The following is an 8,290-nucleotide window of genomic DNA, read 5'->3' on the forward strand; positions in this document are numbered from 1 at the left end:
CACCTAGGGTTACCACCCCCTAGGACCTAAGGTTACCCCCCCTTAGGATATACCCCTGCCTAACCGCAGTTAGGACTTTCCTGAAAACCTTATTTAACCACGTTAGATAACAAGGAATCTTAACTTTGAATCCCTTTGCCATTATCAAAACTGAGGTTCGATCATCGGATGCTTACTGCACCAACATGACATGTGCGTAATTAAACTAAAACTAAACACAGAGGTTAAAACCTAGCTCTGATACCAATTGTTGGTTGCTACTCGGAATACCATCCTAGTTCCCTTGTACAAAAATTTGTACAAGCATAGAACTATCTTAGCTACCCATGTGCTCTACTAAAGTTAAATTTGGATTGTAAACGATGCTTAACATTATTAATCCAAATTTCCCGTTTAGAAGTTAAACTTGGATTGGAAACGATACTTAATATTTTTACTCCAAGTTTAACTGATGTGATCTTCCTAAGTTAAACCATATTACAAAAGTTATAAACTATCTATTTCAAAGATCGGCTTCCAGGTTAAACATGGCGAGGCACTAGGCCTTCTTGGGTATGAGATCATCCACCACTTCCTAGATAAAGCCTCACAAAGAAATCAGATATTTAACTTCTTACAGTAAATTAGGTTTAACTATAGAGACCTCAATAGAAACACATTATCGAAACATGAAATCGAAAAATAAAATCGATAACAAAAATGATAACTAAAACCGATAACCTCTTGTGTTTGGTTTTTCAAGATCTATACAAAAGATGAACTAGTTATGATGCGGAAACTAATAACTAGTTATACCTTTTATAGCTTATAGACCTCTTGATCTTCTATTATATTCCTCTCCTTCTCTTGAACATCATGTGGGCGACAATCTACCAAGATGAAATCCACCCAATCCTTTTCTTCTTGTTTCCAAGTTTCGGCTTCCAACAACCTCCAAAGGATGAAGAGTTTCGGCCACCAACCAATATCCAAGGGATGCTAGGAAACAATGTCTCCTTTCTCCTCTTCTTCATCAAGCAAAATCCGACCACTAAACAAGCTCCAAGAGATGATGCCGCCGGCCACCAAAGAGGAAGAGAAGCATAATAGGAAGGGCCAGCCACAAGGAATAAGAGAGGAGGAATAATAGATTTGTTCTTGGGAGAGGCACCCCCTCCTCCTCTTTTATATTCCTTGATCTTGGCAAATAAGGAAAGTTTTAAACATAAATAAAACTTCCTTATATTCCTTGCCAATGACTAAAAAGGAAAGTTTTAAAACAAAAAAAATTAAAACTTCTTTTTCTTCTTGTCATGGCCGACCATATCTATTGCTTCAAACAAGGAAAGTTTTAAACATAAAATCAAAACTTCCTTATTTGTTTCCGGTAAGAAATTTTAATTAAAAAATTCCTTTCTTTAAATCCCTTGTTGGTTGTAAAAGGAGAATTATATAAATTAAAATATTTCTTTTAAAACATGTGGATAGTTGCAAAAAAGGAAAGTTTTATCAAAAACTAAAATCTTCCTTTTAATTACAATAAGGAAAGATATCAAACCATTCTCTTAATCCTTTGTAGAAAGCTATAAAAGGAAAGATTTAAAATTTTAAAAAACTCTCTTTTAAAATCATGGCTTCCACATAAGGAAAGATTTAAAATTTAATACCTCCTTTTAATCTTAATGTGACCGGCCATCCTTGCTTGGGCTCCAAGCTAGGGCCAACCAAAACTTGGCTCCCTTCTTGGTTTGGTTTGGTCGTCCCAGGTTGGGCTCCAAGCTAGGCTTGGCCGGCCACCAAGAGGTGGGTAAGAAGTTGGATTTTGGTGGATATAAGACTTTATAAATAAGAGGCTACAATAGGGTCCGAGAGGAGGAATTAGTTTTGGTCTCCCGATGCGCTTGAGCCACCTGTGTTCGCCCTGAACACCCAACTCAAGTTCATCAATAATATCTCATTCCATTAAAGATTTATTATTACACTACTGTACCAATCCCATGTTACTATATGGGCTCCTTATCATGAGTGTGTTAGTCTCCCTATGTTTAAGATATTTAATGCCCACTAATTAAATGAGTTACTGACAACTCACTTAATTAATATCTAGCTCCAAGAGTAGTACCACTCATCCTTATCGTCATGTCGGACTAAGTCCACCTGTAGGGTTTACATGACAATCCTTATGAGCTCCTCAAGGGGACATTATAAACCTAGATTACTAGGACACAGTTTCATTCTATAATCAACAACACACCATATAAATAATATCATTTCTCAACTTATCAGGCCTATTGATTTAATGGACTAAATCGCACCCTTTGATAAATTAAAAAATAAATATTAAGTATATGTGCTTGTTATTATATCATGATTAAGAGTACATACTTCCATAATAATAGAGATTTTGTTCTTTAATATAGTCAGTATAAAATGAAACTACCTCAAATGGTCCTGCTCAATACACTCATAGATTACTAGTGTAATTTATTTGTCAAGATAAACTAATACCTAATTACACTACAACCACTCCAATGGTTTGTCCCATTCCATCTTGGTTGTGAGCAACTGTTTATAATTTATAAGGAACTGATAACATGAACTTCTGTCTGTCTCCTCACACCATGTTATCTACAATATAAATTAAACGAACAACTACACTTAGCGTAAATGTAGACATTTGGCCAATGTGTTTCTTATTTCAAAATAAATGTTTACAAAAAGCTAGACTTTTAGTATACATTCTAACATTGTCTACACAATGAAAGGTTGGTTTGTGAGTGCTAGAAAACTAGAAATTGGGAGAAGAGAGAGAAAGAAGAGAAAGGGAAAAAGTGTGAGCACAAGTAAAGAAAGAGGGAGGTGAAGTTGGATTGGTGAATGATAGATTCTAGGATTTCAGTTTCACTATGATACTAGTTAATATTCCTATGAATTATTCATCTCCTTAACTCCATGCTTATATTCTTATAGGTCTTCTAACTAAAGTAGGACACAACCTCACGAAGATCATACCTAATGTACGTAGATTATATATGTTTTTAGACATTATTTGATGCACATTCACTAGTATTTCTTGCTTTTGATTTACGTTATTACACTTTATTTTATCATTTATCAGCATGGTTACTCTTGTTTGTTTGGAGATCTACATATTCTTGGTTTTTATTTATAGGACACAATATGAAGCTTACACGGATAGAGAAATTCATTTGAGTGACTTCGAAGCAAGGAGAAATAACCAAACAACATGGCTGGCATGACCCATGTTTACAAGCCACAACCGTGCCATGTTCTTAGATTTCCAAAGCATTACATGGCTGTGTCGTGCCTAGTGGTACACTTGTGTCCCAAAATCTGGAGAGTTACATGGGCGTGCTATGCCCAATGGAATGGCTATCCCTATTTCTTTAGAAATACATGGTTGTATTGTGCCTAGCAGGCACAACCGTGTTGAGTAACTAGCAGGGCGTGTGCCCCAAAATATTGAAGGGGACTTCTTCCCCATTTCTTGAGGAGGAGGGTTCTTCCTTTGAGGAAGACCCAAGAGGTCTACATCCATCTGATATCTAGGCACAAATCGATAATTTGAAGCTGTGCTCCATCTCACAATCATCTCTAAAAGTAAAAAATTGGATCTTGAAGACATAGATTTCTCTCCGACTAAGTTTTCTTCCTCTTTTTCCTTGATTGTGCTGAAGCTTGCCTACTTCTATGTCTTTGAGTCCAATTTTTATGTTTGTGGAGTATATTTTCAAACTCTAGGGTGTAGGGAGTAAATATAATGTGATTATTGATGTAAACACTATGTGTTTGGTAATTTCCTATCTCATGACGTGTGTGTGCCTAGTTCATGTTTGATTAAATGCTTGTGTGAACTTGATTTATGAATTTGTGTTGTTTAATTAAACTATTGTATTGATTGATTGCCAAATAGAGGGAATGTTTGAGATCATATAATCAGGGGCCCTTTGTGAAAAAGGGTATCCCTTTAAGTAGACATCTTAGGCGTTGCCTTAAAATGGAGATGAATCTCTAAAGGGATGGTCTAATTGCTTAATGGGTTTCCCTTTGTCTAGTGTTAGGAAGTGATTTGTGTAATTTAGAGACGTATGACCAGAGGGCCCTCATGTTACAAGGGGTATCCTTTTAACCGGACTCTCTAAGTTACCTTTTCCACTTAGTGACATTGGATTCCCATGGGGGGAAACACTTTTGTGTACCATCTTGAGAGGATTGCACCGGTACATAGTTAGGATCCCTACAAGTTCATACACATTGAGTTTAGGATATAACCAATACATAGCACATTAAGAAACATTGCATTGAAAGAGAAATCCTAGAGTTGCTTTCCCAAATAGATTTCCAACCTCCCTTCACTTGCACTCTTAGACCTCTACTCTCCTCTCAACTCTTTCTCTATCTAGTTCTTAAGCTTGCACATAACCTTTATTAGTCTAGATAACTTCCTTCATCAACCTGGTTAGTGCTTAAACCATAGTCCATGAGGATCAATATTTTATTACTTAACGATAATTCCATGCACTTGTGAATAGCTGAATAAGTTTTTGGCACCGTTACCAGGTACTATATCGATTAACATTAGTTAAAAGGTGATTTAGTTACTCTAGAATTTTTTTCATTCAATAAATTCATTTTATTTTTGTACATATCTTGTTTCTCTTCTTTTTAATTCTATATTTTTATTTTCACACTTTATTTCCTATGCTTTCTTTGTTGCAAATAATTGCCCAGGATGGTAATAGGCCACTAAAAGACTATACTACTCCCAGATTTGGAAGGGAATTAGGACTCATTGTTCCTCCATAAATTGAGACCCCTAATTTTATGATTACCCCAACCTTTATCTCCAAAATTCAAGAAGATCAATTTGTGTTGGATCAAAACACGCTAGAGGGGGGGGGGGGGGTGAATAACACTCATGGCTTTCACTTTTCATATTCAGAAAACTTAATGAGTAATTGCAGCGAAAATTAAAACAAACACAGAAGGACTCAAGTATTTTAACATGGTTTGGAGCCTTGGACGACTCCTACTCCATGGCCCATGCTCGTTGAGCATTTACTTTGGGAAACAACTATAATAGCGCAAAAGATTAAAAAAAATTTATTACAAAAGAATATTGAGAAAGCTATACCGACATAAAAGAAATGAAATTTGCAGCTTCGGGTCATCTTGTTCTTGCTATAGATTTTCTGGATCGTCCTTAGAACAACGCACAGTTGAAATATCACTTCAAAGTTGATTGATTAGGTTGCTGGTCGAGACTACCTTATAAAAGTTGTTGATGCCTCCAAGCCCCTTGAGGGTGGCTCCATCACCGCCGGATCAGTAGCGTAGATATGCTCCGAAGAAGTCTTTGCCTATCCACTTGAGGGTGCCTTCAATGTCGTCCGAGGTGCCTCAAGCCTCCATGAGGGCGCATCCAGCGTGGCTTCCTGTGCAGCTTCTGCCTTACACCCGAGGCACCTCCAAGCTCCATGGAGGGTGCTTCGGGTACTTTTCATCCGAGGCAAACCTTATTATTTTATCCCTGCAAGATATGTTAGTCCACAAAACAACAACATATCCTGCAAAATAAAGTTAGCTCATAATAATAACATACAAATAAATGTGTGATAGTCAATGGACTATCCGGTTTTGACTTCGGATTTCCAACCGAAAACCCTAGGTCGAACCGACGCCTATTATTCCCTCAACGGGGAACACGTCCTCACCTACTCCACTCAAGAGAGTATACTTGTTTGCCAGTCGGGTCCTCCAGACCGATTGGACTTTTGCTCAGCGCCGGACTCTTCAGGTGTTTTAGCTGGACGTCCACTCCATGACCCGCCCAGACTTTCACCTGGTTCGTGACACCAGGACTTTTCACCTAGGGTTACCGCCCCCTAGGACTTTTGCCCGAAGCTTCGACCCGCCAAGACTTTCCGCCTAGGGTTACCACCCCTTGGGACCTAGGGTAACCGCCCCCTAGGGTTTCCCACCTGCCTAACCATAGCTAGGACTTTGCCTAAGAAACCTTAGGGCTTTTCCTGCAATCTCATTCAACTATATTAGATAACAAGACAGCATAACTTTGAATCCTTTGCCATTATCAAAACTCGGGTTTGATCGTCGAATGCTTCCAGCACCAACAATCTCCTCCTTTTTGATTATGGCAACCGAAATTCAAAGTTAAGTAAAGATAATGCTATAAAGAACTTTCCAAGGAATGCAAGCATAATAGAAAATAACAGTGTAAGCATAAGTAAAATTTAAATACCAGACTCACCCTTAGTTAAAGCTCGCTCCCCCTTAATAAAAGCTCTTTCTTATTCTTTTTAAAATTTTCAGATTTCATATTTGAATTTTCATACTCTCCCCCTTTGTCAAATATAAAAAAAATCAGCAAAAATAGGGTATAATAGACAAGTTGAGAAGATGATCATAGGCCTTAGTTTGAAAGTATACAGCTAATAACTATTTCATCTTTTAACACTTATCTTAAAACTTAGGCCATAGACTTAGCTTTAAAAATTTAGTTTTATAAAACCTTAGCTTTAAATAAAATTTGATAGAAACCATTTTGATAGAAAATATTTTGATAAAAACTTAGCTTTTAGAAATAATCTGATGTTTGAAAAAATACTTAGAAAACCTTTTCCTTAAAAAAATTTCAGAAACTAAGTTTCGAAGGAAGTTTTTATCTAAGTTTGTTGACTTTGAAAAGTAACTTAGCTTACTTTGATTTAGAAAAATTTAGTTTAAAAAATGTGAGAAAATATTTGATAAAATTTTAGGATTTTCAAAACTAACTATATTTGTAAAGTACTTAGCTTAAATTTGAGAAGAAAAATAATGCTCAAAAAATTTTAAGTCTTTTTCTAGTTAAAACCAAAGTCATACTAGCCGTTTTTAAAATAGAGAGTAAAGGCAATTTTGCTAAAGCAAAATTTAATTTTCTAAAGTCCTAAAGTCCAAGCATGAGTAAAATACTTAGTTTCCTTAGCAACATGTCTAACCATTAGCTACTAGCTGCTTATCTAAAAGGCAATAGCTCTCACTTGGTTAGTCAAGTTAAGTCAGTGATCCAGTTAGATTTGACTAAGATAAGATGACTTAGCTTGATTAATGTAAAATGATATTTATTGCCTAGACTTATGTCGATGCATAGACATAAGCATTCTTAAGTCCAGGCAGTACCCTATGCATCTCACACCATTCTAAGTGTTTTTATACACAGCCAAGTTAAACCTAGTGTGCTTGTAAGATGCTCTAGCTGAAATCTAGGGGTACATGATTTCTAGGGGTAAATTCCTAGGCTAAGGCCAAAATTTTTGAAAACTATCAAAATTGGGATTTTGAAAACCATTTTTCCTAGAATTTTTAAGGACAATTTTAAAAGCAAGCTGATTTAAAAACATAGTAAGCAGGAATAAGTTCTATTCTACTAAGAACATCTCTATTTGTCTTCTAAGTACACTGAACTCAAGTTCAGGTAAGGGCTTTGTGAATATGTCAGCCAGGTTTGATTTGGACTCAACATAGTTAAGCACAACATCACCTTTAGCAACGTGATCCCTTACAAAATGGTGTTTTACTTACCTTGGTGTCGGATGTTCCTTCATGTAATTCAATCAGCTTCTCCCACAGTTCTTTGGCGCTCGAGAATGGGCCGACGCAGTTCAATTCCTCCTTTTTCAGTCCACATTGGAGGGTGCAGGTTGCCTTGGCATTGGCTTCTACTTTCTTTATTAGAATTGCATCCCAGTTCTCGTATGATATTGGCTTGCCGGTGCTGTCAATTGGGAGTTCCAGGCCGATTTTGATGATCATCCAGACTTCAAAGTGTGTTTGAAGGTACGACTCCATTCGGCCCTTCCAATAGCCAAAGTCCTCTCTAGTGAAGAGCGGAGGTCGAGATGTATTGTAGCCTTCTTGAAGAGCCATAGAAATCTTGCACAAGGAAAAATAAAAAACTAGTCCCAGGACTTGATCTTGGATTTGTAGACTCCGAAATACTAAAAATCATCACGAAAAAATATGCTTCACTGGTGGTTGCACCAAATAGAAGCGACCCCACTCTGAAACCAATTTTTGGATCAAAACGCGCTAGAGGGGGGTGTGAATAACACTCGTGGCTTTCACTTTTCATATTCAGAAAACTTAACGAGTAATTGCAGCGGAAATTAAAACAAACATAGAAGGACCCAAGTATTTTTTCTTGGTTCGGAGCCTTAGGCGACTCCTACTCCAAGGCCCACGCTCGTTGAGCGTTTACTTTGAGCAACAACTATAATAGTGCAAAATATTA

The sequence above is a fragment of the Zingiber officinale genome, chromosome 3A (assembly GCF_018446385.1).
Source record: "Zingiber officinale cultivar Zhangliang chromosome 3A, Zo_v1.1, whole genome shotgun sequence".
Taxonomy (NCBI): Eukaryota; Viridiplantae; Streptophyta; class Magnoliopsida; order Zingiberales; family Zingiberaceae; genus Zingiber; species Zingiber officinale.